A 24,835-nucleotide genomic window follows, 5' to 3' on the forward strand; every position below is an offset into this window, starting at 1 on the left:
TGACGTTTCGGGTCTAGGCCCGAAACGTCAGCCTTCCTGCTCCTCTGATGCCGCTTGGCCTGCTGTGTTCATCCAGCTCTACACCTTGTTATCTGATTCTCCAGCATCTGCAGTTCCTACGATCTCAAGTGGAATTCAGTCTGGAGAAGTGTTAAGGAAGACATTTGGGGACAGTAAAGAGAATACATTACATGGTAGAAAAACCAAGAAGTGTAAAAAAGAGCAGAAAAAGAGCATAACTGCATATACACAGGTCCCTGAAGGTAACACAGGAGACAGATATGGTTAATTATCACAATGGTACCAGTCATCCACAGACTACTAGACATGGATAATTTGTTTTACATTATAAAAACGTTGGGAGATGGGCATTGCTGGCTGAGCCAACACTTATTGCCCACCCCTAGTTGCCCTAGAGAACCTTCTTGAACTGCTGTAACCCACAAGCTGTAGGTTGACCCACGATGCCCTTAGGGAAGGAATTGTAGGATTTTGAGCCAGTGATGGAACAGCAAGATATTTCAAAGTCATGATGGTAAGTGGCTTGGAGGTGAAATTATAGGTGTCGTCCTTCCAGATGGAAGTGGTCATGGGTTTAAAGGTGTTGTCTCGGGAGCTTTCTGATTTTCTACACTGCATCTTGTAAATGACACTGCTGCTAAGTGTTGGTGATGGAGGGAGTAGATGTGGTACTAATTAAGGCGGCCCACTTTGTCCTGAATGATGTCATGTTTCTTGAATGCTGTTGGAACTGCACCCATCCAGGCAAGTGGGCATTATTCTACTGGAAAGTCAGGTGGTGAGTTATACACTGCAGGATTTCTAGTTTGACATGCTTTTGTAGGGTGCTGTAGTATTTACGAGTCCAGTTCAATTGCTGGTAAATGGTAACCCAAGACATTCCATTCAAGTGGTGGTACCAACACTTGAATGGAAAGGTCAATGGCTAGATTCTCCCTCATGGGGATGGTCATTGCCTGGCATGAATGGGTTGACAAGTGGCAAGTAACAATCTTGGATATTGTCCAATTCTGCATTTGAACGTGGACTGCTCCAGTATCTGAGAAGTCGCGAATGTTGAACATTTTACTGATGATTGCACACATCCCCACCTCTGATCTTATGGAGAAAAGCTCATTGAGGAATTCTTGCAGAAATGTCCTGGAGCTGAGATTACTGACTTTCAACCACCATAAGCATCATCTTTTGCACTAAGCATAACTCAGTTTTCCTCCAGATACTCACTGATTCCAGTTTTTTTTAGGGTCAGACTTCTGGAATTCAGCTCTTTTGTCAATGTTTGTACCAAGGCTGTAATGAGGTCAGGAGCTGAGTGGCCCTGACTGAACCAAACCTGGGTGTCACTAGGCAGGTTATTGTTAAACAGATGCTGCTTATTAGTGCTGTTAATGACACCTTCCATCACTACCGATGGAGTGTAGACTGTAGACTGTAGGGCATATCTGAGCAATTCATAGAATCATAGAATCCCTACAATGTGGAAACAGGCCATACAGCCCAACAAGTCCACACCACCCCTCCGAAGAGCATCCCACCCAGACCCTTTCCCCTACCTCCGATTTCCACGTCTAACCCACATAATCTACACATCCCTGAACACCATGGCCAACCCACCAACCCTGTACATCTTTGGACTGTGGGTGGAAACCAGAGCACCCAGATAAAACCCACTCAGACACAGGGCAAATGTGCAAATTCCACACAGACAATTGCCCGAGGTTGGAATTGAACCCGGGTCCCTGGTGCTGTGAGGCAGCAGTGCTAACCACCGAGCCACTGTGCTGCCTCTACTCTCCCCGTTGTTGGGTAGATGCCAGTTTTGTAGCTGTTCTGGAACAGCTTGGCTAGGGATGTGGCAAGTTCTGGAGCACAAGTCTTCAGTAGTATTGCTGGAATGTTGTCAGGGCCCATAAACCTTTACAGTATTTAGTGCCTCCAATCATTTCTTGATATCATGTGGAATGAATTGAATTTGCTGAAGACTGGTATCTTTAATGCTGGGGACCATTGGAGGAGGCAGATATGGATCATCCGCTCAGCAAACTTCAGCCAAAAGTGCTGTGAATACTTCAGCCTTATCATTTGCACTGATGTACTGGGCTCTTTCTGGAGCCTCCTCCTACACAGTTGTTTAATTGTCCACCACCATTCACAACTGAATATGGCAGAACTTGGATCCAATCCTTTGCTTGTGGGATTGCTTGGCTCTGTCACTTGCTGTTTGGTATGCAAGCAATCCTGTTCAGTAGTTTCAACAGGTTGACACCTCTTTTAGGTATGCCTGGTGCCACACCTGGCATGAACTCCACCACTTTTCATTGAACCATGATTGATCCTCTAGTGATGAAGTTGGGGGGTGGGTGCAGAGCATGTTGCAGTACAGTTCTAATGTTACTTGTGGCCACTAGTGGCTCATGGATACCCAGCCTCAAGGTACCAAATCTATCCCAATGATAGCATTGCACATGGAGAATATCCTTAATTCAAAAATCAAGACATTCACAAATTCTGTGCAGTGGTCATTCTTACTGATACTGTCATGGACTGATGCACTTGCAGCCAGCAGATTGACAAGGATGGGGTTAAGCAGGTTTTGCCCTCTGGTCAGTTCCCACTACCTGCCGCAGACCCAGTCTAGCAGCTGTCATTTAAAACCTGGCCAGCTTAAATCAGTCATGGTGCTGCCATTTTGCTCTTGGTGAAAGGCATTGAAGTTCCCACCACCCAGAGTATGTTCTGTGCCCTGGCGACCTTCTGTGCTTCCTCTAAATGGTGTTCAACATGGAAGGTCATTGATTCAGCAGCCTGGAGGGGCTTGAGGACAGCAGGTGGCTCCGTTGCCTACATCTGACCTGACGCATGAGACTTCATGGTGTTTTAGAGTCAATTTTGAGGACAAAGACAACTCCCTCCCAACTATATACCACCTCTTAGGGGGATAGGTCATATCCAGGGTTAGTGATAGCATTATCTGGGACAGTCATACTTCAAATCATAGACAAAACATCAGGCTATTGCTTGACTGGTCTGAGACATAGTTCTCCCAATTAGCCCCCAAATGTTAGTAAGGCAGACTTTGCAGGATTGACAGGGCTGTGTTTGCTGTTGTTTCCAGTGCAGGAGGTCTGTCTAGTTCCATTGCTTTTTTGAACCTTTGCAGTGATTAATATAACTGATCGGCTGGCTAGGCCAGGCCATTTCAGGAGGGCAGTTAAGAGCCAAGCACATCAGATCAGATTCAGGTGGCAGTTTCCTTCCCTAAAAGGTAAAGTCATTACATAGCCTTACCAGATCGTAGGGCTGCTGTCTTGTTAAAGGGAGATGACCGGTTCTGGATTAACCAAGGAGAGTCCTTCATAGTGACCTCAGCCAATGCGAGAATTGAACCCACACTGTAGGCATCTACATTGCAAACCAACTGAGCTAAACCAATCTCATTCTCTAAAGAACAGGGAACCAGTTGGATTTTTAAAACTAACAACAGTTTCATGGTCATTAGCCTTAATTCTAGATTACTGGATTCATATGCCACCATTTGCCCTGATCCTAGAATTCATTGTCTAGTGACAATACAAATAGGCCATCAACTCCCCCTAATGACAATGGATACAAACAGCAGGGAGTGTACGGTAAAGTGTATATAAAAAAAACTTATTGGTTACAACTAGAGTACTGTGTGAATTCATCAGATAAACCAGAAGACCGTAATAACAGTGCGAAAATTAGACTATTTCTTAAAGCTGCTGTATCTTTCTGGGGAGACAATTTTCTGTAACACCACTATTCCTACTTCACACTTTTGACAGGATTCCCAACTTTGGTTGGAGGGTTTCTACAGAACGTTTCATGTAATACTTGCCACAATTCTGGAAATGTTACTTGCCAGCTTGCTGACCACACTAGATACTTTTTTTCAAAATTGGACTTTATCCCAGAACCTAACAGCAGAAGCTGTTTATGTGGTTTACAAAACTTTTCAAAATGAAAGCAGACTATTTGCAAAGAGATCATGATGTCCCTATATCAGGGCATTAGCTCAAGTTGTTTTTGTTTTGGAGGAGTATTGGTCATTGGAGACAAATTTCAAACTGAACGCAAGATGTCCTGCACAAAGCAGCACTTATTTGCTGTAAGGTTGACATGTAAATCAGTGATTCATATCATCTCTATCGTTCTTTTCATACACTTTCTTTCAAAGTTCTTAAATAGACTTGAGTAAGGTGTACAACAAGGTTCCACACAGTAGACTGGTTAGCAAGGTTAGATCACATGGAATACAGGGAGTGCTAGCCATTTGTTTACAAAATTGGCTTGAAAGGAAAGTAGGACACAGAGGATGGTGATGGAGGGTTGCCTTTTGGACTGGAGGCCTGTGATCAGTGGTGGATCACATGGAACAGTGTGAGGTCACCGCTTTTCATCATTTTATATAAAATGATTTGGATGTGAACGTAGGTCCCAGAGAGGTTCTGAAAGAGTGGCAAGTAGCTAACATTGTTCCTCTGATCCAGAGGGGAAATAGGGATAATCCAGGAAACTGCAGACCAGTGAGAGAGTCTCAGTAGTTGGGAAGCTACTGTAGAGAATTCTTAGGGATAGGATTTACACGCATTTGGAAAAGCATGGCCTAATTAGAGACAGTCAGCATGGCTTTCTGCAGGGGATATCATGTCTTACTAACCTAATTGAATTTTTCAAGGAGGTGACAAAGGAGATCGATGAGGGTACAGCAGTGGATGTGGTCTACATGGACTTTAGTTAGGCTTTCAATAAGGTCCCTCATGGTAGGCTGATCCAGAAGATTAAGATGCATAGGATCCACAGCGACTTGGCTGCGTGGATTCAGAATTGGCTTGCCCATAGAAGCCAGAGGGTATTGTGGAAGGTTGCTTTTTAGGCTGGAGGTCCGTGACTAGTGGCGTTCCACAGCGATCCATACTGGGACCTGTGCTGTTTGTGATCAATGTAATGATTTGTATGAAAATGTAAGTGGGTGGGTTAGTAAGATTTGTAAGAAAGATTTGGAAGAGTTGTGGTTAGTGTAGGAGGTTATCAAATGATAGCGAAATATAGATCAGTTGCAGATATGGGCAGAGAAATGGCAGATGGAGTTTAATCTGGCTAAATGAGATGCTGCACCTTGGGAGATCAAACATTAAAGGAAATTATTTGGTTGATTGCAGGACCCTGAACAGCACTGATGTACAGAAAGATCTTTGGATTCAAATCAATAACTCCCTGAAAGTGGCCACGCAAGTAGATAGGGTGCTAAAGATGGCAAATGTCATGCTTGCCCTTATTGTTCAAGGAACTGAGTACAAGAGTCAGGATGTGACATTGCAGCTTTATAAGACTCTGGTTAGGCGAATATTGCATTCAGTTCTGGTTGCCACATTACAGAAAGGATATGGAAGCTTTCGAGAGGGTGTAGGAGTGATTTACCAGGATGCTGCTTTGATTAGAGGGTTTGAACTATAAGGAGACTAGAAAAACTTGGATTGTTCTCTCTGGAGCAGCAGAGACCAATGGGAGACTTGAAGCCTATAAAATGATGAGATGCATCGATAGGTCAGAATCTTCTTCTCAGAATTGAAATTTCTAAAACTAGAGGGCATGCATTTAAAGGGGTGGCGGGGGGGGTGGTTCAAAAAGGAGATGTGAGAGGCAAGTTTTTTTTTTTTTTTTTTTTTTTTTTAAGAAAAACAGAGAGTGGCAGGAAGGTGGATCACACTGCTAGGGGTGTCTAAGAAACTTAGAGATAAGCACATGAATATACAAGGAATGGAGGGAAGTGGATCAAGGTCAAGCAGACGGGATTAGTTTAATTTGGCATCATGTTCGGCACATCATGGGCCATAGAACTGTCCCACACAGGAACAGGCCCTATGTTTTATAGGGTGAATGGTTAGTAAGTTTGCAGATGACACCAAAATTAGTGATGTAGCAGACAGCCAAGGTTACCCCAAAGGGTACAATGGAAGCTTGATCAGATGGGCCAACGGGCTGAGGAGTGACAGATGGAGTTTAATTTAGAGAAGCGAGGTGCTGCATTTCAGAAAGGCAATTCAGGGTCCTGAGGAGTGTTGCCAAACAGGGACCTTGGAGTACAGGTTCATAGTTCCTTCAAAGTGGAGTTGCAGGTAGACAGGATAGTGAAGAAAGCACTTGGTATGTTTGCCTTTAAATATACACATATGAATCAATGAAAACCTTCTAACTGATTAAAGATTAAACAGCATCTTTGGTTTGTTTAGTATATCCTCAATGGTGTGACCCTTTGATCTTTTACTTAAATTCTGTGTCTGAAACTACCTCTCTCACTAACACCTGAAGGAGGACTGATGCTCCAAAAGCTTGTGTTTTCAAATAAACCTGTTGGGCCATACCTGGTGTCATGTTATTTCTGACTCTGTTCACCCAAGCCCAACCGCAGCACTTCCATGTCATGCCTTTACTGGTCAGTGCATTGAGTATAGGAGATGATAGATCACGTGACTGTACAGGACATTGGTTAGGCCACTTTTGGAATACTTCTGTTCTCCCTACTATAGAAAGTGAGAAACTTAAAAGGGTTCAGAAAAGATTTAAGGATGTTGCTGAGGATGGATTGTTTGAGCTATAGGGAGAGGCTGAATAGGCTGGGACTATGTTCTCTGGAGCAGAGGCTGAGGGGTGACCTTATAGAAGTCTTTTAAATCATGAGGACCATGGATAAGGTGAGTAGCCAAGGTCTCTTTCCCAGAATAGGGAACTCCAGAAATAGTGGGCATAAGTTTGAGGTGAGAGAGGGGAAAGGTTTAAAAAAAAAAAAAGGGACCCAAGGGGCAACTTTTTCACAGAGGCAGCGAGTGTACGGAATAAGCTGCCAGAGGCAGTGGTGGAGGCTGGTACAATTACAACTGTTAAAGGCATCTGAATGGGTATATGAATAGGTAGGGTTTAGAGGGATATGGATCAAATGCTGGCAAATGGGACTAGATTAAATTCAGTATATCTGGTCAGCATAGACAAGTTGGACCAAAGGATCTGTTTCCATACTGTACAATTCTATGACAATGACAATAATGAAACAAACCTTAAATCTTGAGCTCCGAGTCACATACACCAAGTCTCCAAAAAAAAAAGTATTGGAAATCTGTTCTTGCCTACATCCAAATGTGGAAGACCACCTTTCAGAAGGAGGGGAGAAAACAGAAGAAATAAGGTGTAAACTTGCCAAGCCATTCTAACCAAATCATGACTATTAGTTAAATTAGAAACAAAAACTTTATAATCTTTGAGACAGAGACAGGGAGAGGGAGAGAATTTATTCCTGCCCCTCTCCTGGGGAATTCTTTCAGCCAGCAGTACAAATACACAATTGGGTAGAAGTCATTTTAAAGCATCATTGCAGGTTTTCTTCGGAAGAGTGTTTGAAGTACGAACCGTGAGATTCACTTTCAATTCCTAATCAATTCAAGGAATGCTAACTCTGGTCAGGTATCAATCTCTAAATCAGAGATCTGATTGCAAGCTTTGTGACATCAAGAAAGCAAAAGGATAGATAGCTTGAGAATTAATTTTAATTTTGGCACCATCTGAAAGATTCAAGGAAGACTTGTTGGAATGTCCGACAGCAATCACATTAAAGTTAATATACAAGAGATCTTGGAGCACAAGTCCATAGTTCCCTGAAAGTAGCAACATAAGTGAATTAGTAAAGGCAGCATACAGCATGCTTATCTTCAACAGTTAGGACATAGAGTATAAAAGTTGGCAAGTCACATTGCAGCTGTATAAAACTTTAGGTCACATTTGGAGCATGTTGTGCAATTATGGTCACAACATTATAAGGAGGATATGGAGACTCTGGAGACTGTGCAGGAGAGGTTTACTAGGCCCTTGCCTGGATTGGAGTGGATTAGCTATAAGGAGGTTGGACAAACTTGGATTGTTTTCACAAGGGCAGAGATTGAGGGGCAACCTGATAGAAGTATGTAAAATGAGGAGAGGCATGGATAGGGTAGACAGTCGAAGTCTTTTTCCAAAGTTTAAGAGGCATTTAGACTCATGAATAGCAGGTAAGTGGGAGATATAGACCACATGTATACAGACAGGATTAATTTAGAATGTTATCATGGTCACAGACAGTGGGGTGAGGGGCCTGTTCCTGTGTTGTACCTTTGTGTTCTAACATAGGTAATGCAAATCATGAGTGAAACACTACCACTCATGGCCATTAATTGAGTAGGCTTGCATATTCAAGAGATCGGGGTAAAAAATTGGGAGGCCAAAACAAAAAAACTCATAACAATTTAGAAAATGATTGAGCCACTATCATTGACATTAACCTAATTCTGAATATTTTTATTGCTAGGATCAAGTAACATTTAATACATGATTCAAGGTTGTAGGGAAACTAAAAACAAACCAATGTCATGAACGAAATTGACAGCAAAACCTACGAAACTCTCCAAGATTCAAACCAACTTTAGCGAAAAAAGTGCAATTAATAAATTGAATGTATTGTCTTCATATGGAGAGATTCTGTAATGCATTCTTCTCAATAACCAAAGGAAATAAATTTTGAAGTATTTGATTTCAACCTTCAAAAAGCAGTAGCTTTTAAAATGGTTCTGTCACCTTTGTAGGAATATCTATTGTAGCCTAACCCTCAAAATTAAAACAAAGACAAGTTGTTTTACAATCTTATTGTGCAATTTAAACAATAACTTCAATATAATAAGAGATGATAACATCGCTAACCTCATTTATTCTATTTTCTTTTGGCACTTTAAGTTCTATATTTATTTTTTTAAAACAAAGCCTGTGTCTAACTCAGTAAATCTACTTAATAAAGGGAGGAAGGTTGGTGCTGTTGCTCAATTTAATGCTCTGATAAATGATCTCAATCTATGCACAAGTGATTAAAAAGTGAACCTAAGGAATTTGATATCACAATTACCTTTTGTATACAGAATGTTACACAACAATAACTGCTTCTTGCACAATTGATTATTTCATGCATATCATACTGCAAATTTTTTTCCACTGCTGTAGTCACAGGTACTGTACTAGAAATAAACTATGCAATATTATGAAAATATTTGTCGTCAGTCTTGCAAAAGCATTGTTAAAAAGGTGATCAAGCTGAGTTCAGTTAGAAGTCAACATTAAACTAATGATCCAGTTTAAAACAAAATACATTTCAATTGAAAAAAAGTTCAAATGTGTAAAATTAAATATTGACTCAATACCAGAGGGCACATTATTTCTCAGCAAATAACTTGCATCAGTTAAAAGGTATATTTCAATAAGTCAATTGCAAAAGCAATTGTTCAAAGTTCAGAGATATTACCAGGTCACATGGAGATCATAATTATAATTAGAAAGTTCTGTAACTGAAATATTGAATGAGTTATTGTCAGAATGACTAAATTTCTCAACAGCAAACAGTTAGACATTGTAATGATATCACACCTGAATGCATCTTCTAGGATAAGCCCCATTGTTCTTCTGAACTCTAAAGTGGTATTCTGAAATTCAGTAGGGCAATAAAGAACTTTCAAATGTACCCTTAGGTGTCTCAAAACATGTTAACTAACTCGCAAGAATTACTTATAGTTTTCTGGCTCCAATCAGAAATTAAATAGTGATGATTACAGAATTGGGTCACCAATATCTGACATCAGCCAGTGAATGTATTATCAAGTGCTGTCATTCAACCTTCATCAAGGAAATACTTGACTGCACCACAGACCTTAACACTGGAGAATCTGAGTTGTAATAACCTCACACTGTAGTCATGTTAATGTTTTCAATAGTACACGTTTCAGGAACACTGCAAATACTTCAATGCAGGTTTCAGAACAGCGATACATCTGAAAAATCATATTCCCTTTCCTGCTAACTCCAGGCCAGATCCAACTTTGGGTAAGATGGTGGACAGGTGAAATTCTGGGAGGTTTGTTACAGTAGGAACAATCCTGAAGTGACCGATCTTTATTTGGTATAGGTACGACCTCTCACTCTGGTTAGTACCTTTCGCAAGCCAAGAATGAAGATTCTACAGGAGTGATTTGCAAACTTTTTGCGCCTCTGGACCACTCAAAGTTGCGGGGGTTGGGGGGCGGGGGGGGTGGTGGAGGAAAAAGAAGGAAAGAAAGGGACTCCTTGGACTACTGACTGATCTTACTCCATCTAATTTTGCTCAGCCCTGCAAAACACTCCAGGATTAGTGGAAACTGTAGATATTTTGCTTTTTGATTTACTACTATAGTAATAAGTGGTGTTTTTGTTAAGTATTCAGGCCAAAAACCAAAAGTAGACATTTTCAGACAAGAATGATTATTTGAAACATTCAAATATATTTTAAACTATGTATGTGAAACTAATTTCTATTTACATGAAATGAAAATCTACAGCAATGTAAATATGCTCAGATTAGAGACTGTTGTTATTCACACTTATGCTGATTTGTCACACATATGGGAGACAGTCAGCTTGCCTGATCTGATGAATAGTGAGGGCTGAGAGTGTGTTCTCTCATGGCCTCAGCCATTGCCCAATACTAATTTAGATTGAAAAAATAGCCTCAGTGTGAACTGGTAAACAACTGGTCATCAGATTTTGGGAATGCCAATTCTAAGAAAGAGACTTCTTGCCACTCTTAAGCAGAGCCAATATCAAAATGGGTACTACTGCTCAGGCTGAATAACAGATTATGTTTCTATATCTTAGCCATGGAAGCAGAGCTATATTTGTCAATGGTTATTAGTACGTACTAGGTATGGATGGTGGTCCATAAGTATGGATAATGTAAATAAGGAGACCTTTAGGAGAACCTCAAAAGCACATTGTCCAACTGGGGTCTTAGTGAATCCTAAAACATTTATTTTTTTCAAGTTGCATCCACTTAAAACTCCAATATGGGCAGTACAAGCAAGTCACTGATGGTTCTGAAGAATATTACACCCACTGTTCTTGGCAATTTTCAATGTGTGGAACTCAATTCCCCTCTACAGCTTGCTTGAGCTCTACCCTTAGCATGCCTCCTTTTTCAAGTAGCTTTCTAATACCCTAAGATACTGTATGAACTTGCTTATAGGGACTTTCATATTCTAAACACGTAAAGTGTTTCTTCTTACACCTTAGTGATTATCTCTCATTGTTTGATTGGTTTGACCATTCCGCCCATATTTACCTTTGCATGAAATTCTTCCAAATTGTGAGGGGTTGTTAGGCTAGCCCTCAAATCTTCAATCCCAATGAAAAATGTTCAAAATTGTGTTCCTTGGTAAGGAAGTGAAACTTAATCTTGCACTTGTCCCATCGTCTTATAAAAGCAAATTTTGCATCTGAATGTCCAAAATAAACTAGTTTTGTCATCATTCAAATGAAGTACACTTGACTTTTTTTTTTAAATTGCTATTCAAACAAGGTTGTTATTTAAACAGAAAACATTCTAGCTACTTCAGCTGAAAGTAATCTTACTATGCTTATAGTTCCAACGTCAAGAGATGCACAAACCAGGTAAGACAAATGCTTACACCTATTTTCCATATTTCCTGGAACAGTAAGCTCACCTGAAGTACAGAAACATAGACAATAGGATGAGTAGGCCATTCAGCTCTTCAAGCCTGTTCTGCCATTCAATATGATCATGGCTGATCATCCAGCTCAGTGCCCCGTTCCTGCTTTCTCCCCATGCTGTTTCAGCCCTTTAGTTCTCAGAAAGATATTAACTGCTTCTTGAAAATATTCAATGTTTTGGTCTTGACTACTTTTTGTGGCAAAGAAATCTTTCCATTTGTATCATCAATAGCTACAGGTGAGGTGCCAGAAGACTGGAGGTTAGCTAATTTTGTGCTACTATTTAAGAAAGTTGGTAAGGAAAAGCCAGGGAACTATAGACTAGTGAGCCTGACATTGGTGGTGGGCAAATTATTGGAGGGAATCTTGAGGGAGAGGACGTACACGTATTTGGAAAGGCAGGGACTGATTAGTTGCTTTGTGCATGGGAAATCGTGTCTTACTAACTTGATTGAGTTTTTTGAAGTAACAAACAAGATTGAAGAGGGTAGAGCAGCGGATGTGATCTACATGGACTTCAGTACAGGATTCAACAAAGTTCCTCATGGTGCACTAGTTAGATCACATGGAATACAGGGAGAACTAGCTATATGGATACAGAACTGGCTCAAAGGTAGAAGACAGTGTGGTAGTGGTGGGTTGCCTTACAGACTGGAGGTCTGTGACCAGTTGTATGCCACAAGGATTGGAGCTAGGCCCACTGCTTTTTGCCATTATATATAAAAATGATTTGGATGTGAACGTAGCAGGTATGGTTAATAAGCTTGTAGAAGACACCAAAATTGGAGGTGTAGTGGACGGTGAAGAAAGTTACCTCCAAGTACAATGGGAACTTAATCACTTGGGCCAATGGGCCGAGAAGTGGCAGATGGAGTTTAATTTAGCAAAATGTACACCTCACATTTATGAAAGGCAAATCAGGGCAGGAATTATGCACTTCATGGTAAGGTCCTGGGGAGTGTTGCTGAACAGAGACCTTGGAGTACAGGTTCATTTTTCCTCGAAAGTAGAGTCGCAGGTAGACAGGATTGTGAATGTGTTTGGTGTGTTTGCCTTTATTGGTCAGTGCATTGAGATTAGGAGTTGGGAGGTCATGTTACAGCTGAACAAAACATTGGTTTGACCAATTTTGGAGTATTGCATGCAATTCTGGTCTCCCTGCTATAGGAAGGATGTTGTGTAACTTGCAAGGATTCAGCAAAGATTTACAAGGATGTTAGCTCAAACCCTTGAGGGTTTGAGCTATAGGGAGAGGCTGAATAGGCTGGGTCTATTTTCCCTGGAGTGTCAGAGGCTGATGGGTGACCTTAGAGAGGTTTATGAAGTAGTAGTAATGGGAACAAAAATGGCAGAGGAACTGATCAAGTACTTTGTCAGTCTTCATAGTGGAAGACACGAGTAACATCCCAAAAATTCAGCAGCGTCAGGGGACAAAGGTGAATATGGTGGCCATCACCAAAGAGAAGGTGCTAGAAAAACAAAGGTCTGAAGGTGGATAAATATCCTGGTCCAGATGGGCTACACCTAGAGTTCTGAAAGAGATAGCTGAAGAGATAGTGGAGGCATTAGTGATGATCTTCCAGGAATCACTGGAGATAGGGAGTGCCCTACAGGACTAGAAAATCACTAATGTAACCCCCATTTAAAAATGGAGTGAGGCAAAATGTCAGGCTGATTAGCCTGACCTCAGTCATTAGTAAGATTATCGAGCCCATTATGAAGGATGAGATTTCTGAATACTTGGAAGTGCATGGTAAAATAGGGCAAGTCAGCGTGGTTTCATCAAGAGGTCATGCCTGGCAAATCTGTTAGAATTCTTTGAGGAAGTAACGAGCAGGTTAGACCAAGGAGAGCCAATGGATGTTATCTACCCGGACTTAAAGAAGGCCTTTGACAAGGTGCCGCACAGGAGGCTGCTGAGTAAGTTAAGGGTCCATTCTGTTAGAGGCAAGGTTCTAGCATGGATAGAGGATTGGCTGTCTGGCAGAAAGCAGAGAGTGGGGATAAAAGGGTCCTTCTCAGGATGGCAGACAGTGACTAGTGGTGTTCGGACCACAACCTTTCACTTTACACATTAATGGTCTAGATGAAGGAACGGAGGACGTTCTGGCTAAGTTTGCAGATGACAAAAAATAGGTGGACTGACAGGTAGTATTGAGGTTGCGGGGAGGGTGCAGAAGGATTTAGATAGGTTAGGCCAGTAGGCAAAAAGAAAAGGCAGATGCAATACAATGTGAGTAAGTGCGAGGTCATGTACTTTGATAGGGAGAATAGAGGCATTGACTATTTTATAAATGGGGAGAAAATTCAGAAATCTGAAGTGCAAAGGGACTTGGGAGTTCTAGTCCAGGATTCTCTTAAGGTTAACTTGCAGGTTGAGTGGGTAGTTAGGAAAGCAGATACAATATTGGCATTTATTTCAAGGGGACTAGAATATAAAAGCAGGGATATACTTCTGAGGCTTTAAAAAGCTCTAGTCAGACCACATTTAGAATGTGGTGAACAATTTTTGGCCCCATACCTCGGAGGATGTACTGGCTCTGGAGCGGATCCAGGAGGTTCACGAAAATGATCCCAGGAATGAAAGGCTTAACATATGAGGAATGTTTGAGGACTGAGTCCACACTTAATGGAATTTAGAAGGATGAGGGGGAGGTCGAATTGAAAGAGAATACCGAACGGCCTGGACAGAGTGGGCGTTGGAAAGATGTTTCCAATAGCTAATTTCTGCTCGGGTACAGGGTACACAGACACTTCTAATGGAGGGATCCAAAACTAGAAGACACGTTTAAGGTGAGAGGGGAAGATTTAAAAGGGACCTAAGGGGCAACTTTTTCCACACAGACGGTGTTGCGTGTATGGAACAAGCTGCCAGAGGAAGTGGGGGAGGCTGGTACGATTACAACATTTAGAAGGTATCTGGATGCATACATGATTAACAAGGGTTGAGGGAAATGGGCCACATGATGGTAAATGGGACTAAATTAAAAAAGGATATCTGGTCAGCATGGATGAATTGTACAGAAGGGTCTGTTCCTGTGCTGCACATCTCTATGACTATCTCTATTCTAAGTGGCCTACCTCTTACAGCGTGACAACTGAGTCCAGACTCCCCAGTTGGTCATCAGGAACATCCTTCCTGTGTTTATCTTGTCTAGTCCTGTTGGAATTAAGGTTTCTGAGAGATAGCCCCCACCATTCCTGTAAACTCCAGTGAATACAGTCCTAACCAATTCAGTCTTTCTTCCCAAGTCATTCTGGCCATCTCAGGAATCAGTGTGGTAAACTGTTGTTACACTCGCTCCATAGTAAGAATATCCTTCCTCAGATAAGGGGGCCAAAACTGTACACAATACTCCAACTGTAGTCTCACAAACACCCTGTTCAATTGCAGCAAGACCTCACGGCTCCTGTGGATTGATGATTTGGACCAAAAGTTCTGTTTATATGCTATATGATTCCATGATGGCACCCGTACCTTGTCATATTTAATTGACTACGGTATCTGATGCTTACTTTCAGTGACTGGTGCAACAAGACCTGGGTGTCTTTGTACACTTCCACCTTTCCCCATCTATCTCTATTCTCTCATATCTTTCTGGTTTTGCTATCAAAGTGGATGAACTCATTTATCCACATTATATTTCATCTGCTATGCATTTACTCAGTCAACTCGACTAAATCACCCTGAAGCATTTCTGCATCCTCCTCACTGTTCACTCTCCCACCCAGCTTTTTGTTGTCTGCAAATATGGGGATGTTTCAGATAGTTCCCTGAATTAAATCATTAATATTATGAATAGCTGGGAACCAAACACCGATCTGTGGTACACCACTACCTACCACTCAAAATGACCCTTTTATTCCTACTCTTTGTTGCCTGTCTGCCAACCAGTTCTCTATCCACATCAGTGCACTACTCCCAATCCCACATGCTATAACCTCTAGCTTAATGTTTAATGAGCATCACAGCATCAAGCATAACTAACCAGGAGTCTGTCCTGCTTTTACATCTGCCAAATTTATATCAACCAACCTATTCGGTAGATAATCCCAGAATCCCTTGTGTGGAGATGGGCCAAATGGCCCATTAAGTCCACACAGACTCTCCAAAGAGCGTCCCACTAGACTCACACCCCAACCCTATCCCTGTAATCCTGCATTCCCCATGGCTAATCCACTTAACCTACACATCCACAGACACTATGGGCAACTTAACATGACCAACCCAACTAACCTGCACATCTTTGGACCATGGGAGGAAACTGGAGTACCTGGAGGAAAACCACGCAGACACAGGGAGAAGGTGCAAACTCCACACAGACAGTTGCCTGAGGCTGGCAGTGCTAACCATTGAGCCACCAAGCTGGCCACTATGAATGCACCTCGGTGGTCCAGGCCTGAAATGGGACACTAAGCCTGAGCTTTCGGCTCAAAGCATGGTTGCTGCATGCTTAGCCACAAGACCACACTTTGTCTAAATTTTTTTTTTTAAAAACACAAATAGTAGGTCAGAGCCTGCTGCATTTAGATTAAACGTAAAACATGCTTTGTCTGCAATTGCCTTAGTGAACCTCAACAAGTTTTACATGCATAGAATATGACACTGTCTCCAGAAGTCAGAATCAGTTCAGCAGCAGATGGATATTATCTTTTGAAGTCAAAAACTAAACCATCCTTTTGGTTGTTACAATTACTTAGACCACTTAAGTCAACAGCAAGTTCCTTTCACCAGCCAGAATATTCTCTACCCTTGGCTGGAACATAATGCTGCTAAATTGTTACTTTCAAGTAATTACGTGCACACAGTTGTGATATAATTGAACATTCCCCTCAATTTCAGGGAGGATTACCTCAAACACCAAATCTTCCCTTCAAATCAATTGGCATCCTTCATTTGCGAGGGATGTGGGAAATACAGCCTCAGTTTTGGGGAAGTCAGATGAGAATCTCTACTGCACTTCTTTTGATGGCTGAACAAACAGATTTGCAAAAGGTAAAGTCCATGACAAACTAAGTTACCCCAAACTAGTGGTGTGGGAAGATCCCTACTAATGCTTTGTTTGCAGGACTGATATTGGCTTCAAAAGATTCAAAGACATCATTATTTTGGTGAACCCCTTCCCTCAATTGGAGGGATATTTGCACCCACTATCAGCTGGAGTTTCTCCACTTACCATGATTGATATCAAGGACTTTCATGCTCTTTTAAAATCCTTGAATCAGAGCTTTGGAGGTCTTAGTCTCTTGTTTGAGGCAACCTCCTCGTATAGCATACACTTGGATACAAGGGGCTCTTGCAGCCCTGTGGCAGCATCCCTACTTCTGGGGCAGAATCCCAGGTTCAAGTCCCATCTGCTCCAGAAGAATTTCATAAACAGGCCTGAACAGACTGATTAAAATAACTTCCTTTGGGGACATGCCCATCTTCTATTCTACACATATGCCCTGCCATTCTACCTAGGACTGTAGAGTGCCTTGCGGACATGCATCACAGAGGAGGCATTACACAGGCTCTACACATTTGGTTCAAGCAGTAGCAGTTAGTTGTGCATTTGTTCACAACAACTCCATTGGTTTATCAAAGACCTGGGTTAGAACCTGTGAACATCTTTAGCCATCAATTCCAAAATATATTCTTCTAAAAATAGGACTTTACAGAGACAATAACTAGGTACAAAGAAATAAAAACACTTACGTGGGACTGATGGTATGTAATACCCAATGGTGTCAAAGAAACTCCAAACAGGTCAGTCAGAGATATCTTGTGATCACAAACAAGGGCTGATGACAAGACATCCATTGTAGATTATGTCCCAGACGGCAGGCAAATTCTGTGTTTCTCTTTGAAGAACATACCAGGTCAGAGGCTAACATCAGTTTCAGCTCTACTCCAGTGGACAATGGGTCTGAACACTCACGTGTCCTCTCCTGGGTTCGCATGCTAGCATTGAAGAACAATCCCTAGTCAACCCTGTGCTGCAGGTTAAAAAAATTCCCTCACTCCAAGCACTGCAAGCCAGTTTTTATTTAAAAAAAATGTCAGCCTACAAATTTGAGAATCTCAAAAAGAAACTGTTCAACCAATGTCAATACTACTGGTAACTTCCACTAAGACAGCCACAACATTCAACTAACCAGTCTACACAAACAATTCAGAGACAAATCCAATCATCTTACCCATTTAATATTTTAGGCTTTTAGATTCAACTCTTTCCAGTCTGAGTGCATGTGTATTGCATTAAAAATCAAAAGAACTGTAGATGCTGTGAATTAGGAACAAAAACAAAGTTGCTGGAAAAGCTCAGCAGGTCTGGCAGCATCCATGGATGAGAAAACAGAGTTAACGTTTCGGGTCCGGTGACCTTTCCTCACATTGCACGTGTGTGTATTGCATCAGTCTAGATTAGTGTTTAGCAATGAAAACTCAATGTTATTTAAAAAAAGCACCTTGGGCAAATTGGGAAAACAAAGTTCATTTTGGTGTTGGAGAAAGGTACTCTAGGAAAGGGATCCTTTTTAAACTAAAATAACAAGGTGTGGAGCTGGAGGAACACAACAGGCCAGGCAGCAGAGGAGCAGGAAAGCTGATGTTTCGGGTCGGGACCCTTGTTTTGGGTCAGGACCCTCTGAAGGGTCCTGACCTGAAACATCAGCTTTCCTGCTCCTTGGATGCTGCCTGTCCTGTTGTGTTTCTCCAGCTCCACACCTGGTTATCTCAGACTCCAGCATCAGCAGTTCTTACTATCTCTTTTTAAACTAAAAACTTGCTTTAAACAACTGAGGGAATGAGTGAATAAAGGAACACAGTCATTTCATCCCTTATCACCCAGGAGCTTTTCAGATATCTTGTTTAGAACCCGCATAAATTGGGGAATCTCACCTCAGTTATGGGTGTGCCAGGATCACACAACTGCACCGGAGGCATATTATCACCATGTGGCAAATCACTGATGCAGCTCTGCACAGAGTCACTTAAATACATTGACTTTTGTGTGAGAACTTTCATCTAAGCCTAACACTGTCTTTGTCATATGCTTCATCTTTGTAAATAGATTCTCATTTCCACATCCTGTTCCTACATCCCTTTATTACTTTTAACTTCAGTCACCAATTCAAGGAGTGTTGATGGTTTCAGTTTTTGTATGAGCCCTTAATCTTGGAAGAGAATTCCCCATCCTGAATACATTTAAACTGAAATCTACATTCCTTGTTCTTGGTTCACTCAGAAAATAATTTACATTTGTCTTCTCAATTTTAAAAAAATTCTACTGCATTGTCCTGCAATTAATTGCCTTAATGAAAGAAGCCTGAGTTTTTCCAAGTCTATTGTCGCATTGACATTTCCTCACACAGGCAACTACCAAATGAAGTGTTTCAGGCCCCCTCTAAAGCCTTATTAGTCTTCCTAATTTGTGGAACCTCATACCTCAAGGGGGAGGCACTGGCCTAGTGATATTATTGCTGGACTTAATCCAGAAACCCAGCTAATGTTCTGGGGACCTGGGTTTGAAAGCCCCCACAGCACATGGTGGAATTTGAATTAAAAACAAAAATCTGGAGTTAAGAGGCTAATGACGAACATTGTCGATTGTTGGAAAAAACCCATCTGGTTCACTGATATCCTTTTGGGGAAGGAAACTGCCATCTTTACCTGGTCTGGCCTACATGTGATTCGAGATCCACAGCAATGTGGTTGACTCTGAACTCTGGGAAGTTAGGGATGGACAATAAATGCTGCCTAGGCAGCAACGCCCTCATCCCGTGAATGAATAAGTAAAAAGTAAAAAAGTAAAAAAAAACTACACATATACTCTGAGGTAGGGCTTCCTAAAGTGGGGTCAAGGACCTAAGTGGAGACGGAATTTTGGGGTTGCCAGCTCACAGGCAGCAGTGGCCAGAGCGAACATTGCAGAGTTATAACGAAGGGGTAGTCTGGATCTAACTGGCCACTGCTCTCTATTCTCAGAGGATAGGCCAAAACAATTTATGCCTTGAAATGGTTTCATTCAGGGTTAACAGACAACGTTGTCAGGTCCCATTCAGGCTTTATAATGGAAGCTGAAAGCCCCTTGGCTCCTGTATTCTCAATCCAAAACATCCATTAGCTCATTTTATACTGCCTTAATCTCACAATGTTGCCTTTAATGTCCTGTGAACCTGCCACTCCCAAATTCCCATGTTCTTGGAGAGCATTCCATGTCCCAACAACTCCCCATTTTTAAAAAAAAAAATTACTCACCTTTTCCTGGGTGCTTGTGAAATCTTAAAACTTGTATCACCCAGTTACAGTTTTGTTACCCCCTTACCAAAATATACCTCGAATTTAAAATTAGGAATGGTGATAAAGGCAAGATAAATAAAGGCTCCAAAGCCGAGATTGACAGACTGGGGTGAGGGAAAAGAGAAAGAGAGCTGCCAACAGGAATTGGGTGAATGATAGGATGAGTACTGGTGTGAATTCAGAAAGGAGGGTGAGAAAGGCCAACGTGACCTTGGAGTGGGATGAATGGAATGTTCTTATGAATTGGAGGGAGCTTTCAGACAGGAGGTTTACTTGGCAATGAGTACGGTATGTGGTTTAGCTAACATATCAATCAATATGTTGAGATGTTTATTCTACTCCCCCAACTTAACTGCGCTTTTTAAAAGTGTAAGGAACAACATTTAAAATATCTGACTTCAAGATAGGGATTGAAATACACGAATGAAATCATTGAAACTTCGTATTATCAAACACTCGGTTTAAAGTCTCCTGTGCGAAGTCAGAGGAGGACGGTTTGATCTAGTTTCAGTATTTAAAATGAAACAAGCTTGTCGCTCTGTAGTTTACTATTTCTATTTGCTATTCTTCAGCGTTAAAAAAAAACGGGCACCACTGATGTAAAAGAATAAGCTGAAAGTGGCAAGTGAATGCAAGGAGACACTAATCGAATTTTGGGTTCAGAAGTAAAACGCGTTGCATTTCAGATAAATTCAATCCACTGTTCTTTAAAGTCTGATTTAAAAAAAAGGAAAGAACCTTCTTTTCGAACGCACTGATTGTCAGATCTCACATATTGCCCACGTTCGCTGCATTGCGCTTCGACGAAGAAAGATAGATTGCTGCTTTCAGATTGTATTTACTTCTGATCCCGATTCACATTCCTAGTTATAAGTTTAGGAATCAGTTTGCTTCTCTCTCCACTTCACACACATTAAATTCCCACTGAACCCTGCCTCTCGGTGCGTGTCAGAAACCCACAACGTAACAATCTACAGAGAAACTCGACTTCTTTAAACGATTTATCAATGGAAATTTTCACTTACCTTTAAAAGGAACGGGATCCAGAATTTTAATTTTAGAAAAAAAAAAGTAGTCAAATCCGAGATAGTGAGCACTTAACAGTTTGGGACATGCTCAACCGTGAACTAGATCCTTCACTGTGTGATATCCAGATGTGAAAGTGCAATTTCCCCCTTAGTACCATCTCCAATCATGAACTGTTTAATATTACCTTATCTAAAGGCACCCAGCGGAAGTAATTTGCTGCGTACGTCAGAAGGCATTCCTCCCTTCCATTGCTCCATCACACCAGCTGGTCGCTTGAAATTTCGGAATCTAATTTTTAGGATATCAATAATTAATTATTGTATTCAATTAAATATTGAGGAAGCTATGATTAGTCAGTGGATGGATATTCTGCAGTTTATATCATTGAATCATATAAACCAGGGTCAATGTCCTAGCTGAAGCGTATGCTTTCAACCGAAACATTCATGCTCGTATTACAGGTAATCCTTCCCCCACCGAGAGAGGCACAGAGTATCACTAGTATTCTAATAACTTTTATAAGGAAGTGTGGCAAGATTTTCTGAGATCAGGGTTAGGCTCAGTACCTCACCGCTATAGCTCACCCATGGAGATCCCCGTTTTCTGAGAGATTCAAGGACTACAGTCAGTTATATCTCAATCGTATCAAAGCATTAAATGTTATCTCAGCTCAGGTGATATCACTCTCTCCTCAGGAGGTCATTCAACTTTCACATTAACAAACAAAAAAGCAGCAATGAGATAAATAGTATACAAACAAAAAGGGTGTTTTGGATGAGATGCTACTCTGACCACCACCAGTTCAGCTGGCTGTGGAAAGTAATAATAGCAAAGATAGAATGCAGGCTTTTAACAACAATCTCCCATTAAATGTCTATTTGTGAGTTATAGATTTCAGGTGTGCCAATAAAGAATTTCTTTGCTTGAGGCAGAATCTTTTCCTTTGGGAAGGAAGGGACCTTGGGTGGAAAATTTGGCAAGGATAATTTTTACTTGTTGGTAGTTATAGAAGATTTAGACTTAGAATTGATTATTCTTTGGAACTGATAAAGCACAATTTATAAAAAAGCAGAGTTCTGAAAGACAGAAAATATCAGAAAAAAGTTACTGTCTTACAACAGTTCCTTCTCATTTACTACAAAAAGGTAATTCATTTTGTAATTACTAAGATCAACAAAGGGCCATGGGTCACAGGCTGGTTCCAAATAATTAGTCTCAGCAATGTAGTCCACAGTAGATAGAGAAGACAGCAGATCCAATCCACCAGCAACTGAAACAGTTCACTTTTCATCAAATATTTTTATCCGAGTTGCCATGGAGAAGGAAGAAAGAAACACCACTCAGTCCCTCAAACATGTTAAATCTAAATTGCAACTGTATTTGATCCATATTCTTTGACACCATTATCTAATAAAACTTTCAGTCTTAGTGGTGAATACTTCAATTGCATTCACACACCTTTTATGAAAAAGTGATTTCTGATGTTACTTCTAATGTATTAGCTCTAATGTTAAAATATTGCTTCCATTTTCTGGATTCCTACATCAAGAGGAAATAGTTTGTAACAGATCTAACCCTCTCAATTCTTCCTATAATTTTGAAGATTTTGTTTAGATAATCCCTCACCCTTCTGAACTCAAGGGACCAGAAATTAAACTTATAAAAGAAGGAGATGGTTTAGACAGCCATTAGGATTTCCTTGTGCAGATTGAAATTCTGGCTGACCCCATACATCTTTAAGCACACCAAAAAGTGAGTTTCCAGGCGCAAGGGCACAGCTGAGGTATTAAATATATTTTTGCATCAGTCTTTGCAAAGAAAACATGATACCCAAACCACGGTGACAGTGGAGGAAATTCAATTACTGTAAGGGTTTAAAATTGATAAGGAGAAGGAAACGAATAAGATATCAGAAATTAAACACATCAATACCAGGTAAGATCCATCCAAAGATACTGTAAGGAAACAGGAGGTGAAATTGCCGGGTCACCTGCTATAATTATTCAGTCTTCTCTGACTAGTGATTCATTTTGGAAGGTTGCATTTGAATGCAGAATATAGGGTTAATTGCAGGATCCTTGGCAGTGTGGAGGAACAGAGGGATCTTGGGGTCCACGTCCATAGATCAGGTCCAAAGTTGCCACCCAAATTGATAGGGTTGTTAAGAAGGCATATAGTGTGTTGGCTTTCATTGGCAAGGGGACTGAGTTTACGAGCCACAAGGTTATGCTGCAGCTCTATAAAACCCTGGTTAGACCACACTAAGAATAGTGTGTTCAGTTCTGGTTGCCTCATTATAGGAAGCATGTGGAAGCTTTAGAGAAGGTGCAGAGGAGATTTACCAGGATGCTGCCTGGACTGGAGGGCAGGTCTTATGAGGAAAGATTAAGGGAGCTAGGGCTTTTCTCATTGGAGCGAAGCATGAGAGGTGATTTGATAGATACAGGTGTACAAGATAATGAGAAGCATAGATAGAGTGGATAGCCAGAGACTTTTTCCCAGGATGGAAATGACTATCACGAGGGGGCATAATTTTAAGGTGATTGGAGGAAGGTATAGGGGAGATGTCAGAGGTAGATTCTTCACACAGAGAGTGGTAGGTACGTGGAATGCACTGTCAGCAGTGGTAGTAGAGTCACATACATTAGGGACTTTTTAAGCGACTCTTGGATGGGCACATGGATGATGGTAAAATGTAGGGTTTGCAGGTTAGTTTGATCTTAGAGTAGGATAATAGGTTGGCACAACATCGTGGGCCGAAGGGACTGTATTATGCTGTACTGTTCTATGTTCTAGAGGACTGACAGAACTGCAAATGTTGTGCCCTTGTTCAATGAAGGATACAAGTAAAATTATATAAAGCACTTTAAAAGTAAAGGATCAATAGAGCAAAAACAGATCAGTCAGTTTAACTTCGATGGCAGAGTAACATTTAAAAAGTGATTCATAGAGAATTAGAGGTCACATGGACAATTGAGCGCTAATTAAGGACAGCCAGCATGGATTTCTTAAGCTGGTTTGGTAAACACAATTTTCCCTTGAGTTTTTTTTTGAAGGAAGAAAGGAAAGGAAGAAAAATTAGCCAAAAAATTCCCCTGTTATTCAAGAGGCAAAAAAAAGGAAAATCTTTATGATTAACCATTTGGAACTTTTGGTGATAAGTGCATATGATACTGTATTCCTACATCAGGGATTTCACTATTCTGACTGGCAGTTTATCAATTGAAAGTTACTCACTGGTCACGAATGAAGATGCAGTATCCAAATTCAGTTATGGTAAACAGTTTGCTTAAAATCAGAACTGTTGCAATTTTATCACCTCTGGTTGACAACTATTGTTATATTATCTTCAAGAAAAGGGGCAAAAAAAACTGCTTGTACCAACAATGAATTATAATTATTAATTTATCTCCAATCAAAAATAAGTCTTCTAGGGGAAGTAGGTAATAAGACTTATGATAAGGGAAAGAGCTGAAAATTCTTCCTAATACTTGAGGTGATATAGAAAAAATTCAAACAGCAGAGCAACATTATTCTACATCATTCAACACTAGTATTTCACAACTAATATTTCAAGGGTCCCAAATGAATGGCAGGCAAAAGTATTCTATCGTATCTATGATCTTGTACATCCACGTTTACTGCTATAATCTTATATAACAGTATATAATAGGTGTCTTAGACCCAACCATCATCAGCTACATTATCAATAACCTCTCTCCAACATAAGGTCAGCAGTAGAAATGGTCAAGGATGATTCAGTACCATTCGTGACTCCTCAGATAATGAAGCAATCTGTGCCCATGTGTAGCAAGACCTGGATTATATTCAGGTTTGGGATGTAAAATGACGACAATCATTCTGAAACATTCTGTGCGGCTTTATGTAAAGTGAAAGAAAAATTCTTCCTATCTAAGGAAACTCAATAAA

General features: G+C 40.8%; 1 long non-coding RNA gene across 2 annotated transcripts; it reads right to left on the minus strand.

Annotated features, from left to right (window-relative positions):
- Positions 1-7,096: 7,096 nt before the first annotated feature.
- On the minus strand, positions 7,097-21,856 carry LOC125484676. 2 transcript variants are annotated; one of them, XR_007263496.1, is made up of 3 exons: positions 21,472-21,856; positions 21,090-21,193; positions 7,097-7,190 (listed from the first exon to the last, which is right to left on the minus strand). It is a non-coding gene; the product is annotated as an uncharacterized LOC125484676 (long non-coding RNA). The 2 variants fall into 2 exon arrangements; XR_007263495.1 differs by having other exon boundaries at positions 21,490-21,846.
- Between the last annotated feature and the right edge of the window lie 2,979 nt (positions 21,857-24,835).

This window comes from Rhincodon typus, chromosome 13 (assembly GCF_021869965.1).
Source record: "Rhincodon typus isolate 14 chromosome 13, sRhiTyp1.1, whole genome shotgun sequence".
NCBI lineage: Eukaryota > Metazoa > Chordata > Chondrichthyes > Orectolobiformes > Rhincodontidae > Rhincodon > Rhincodon typus.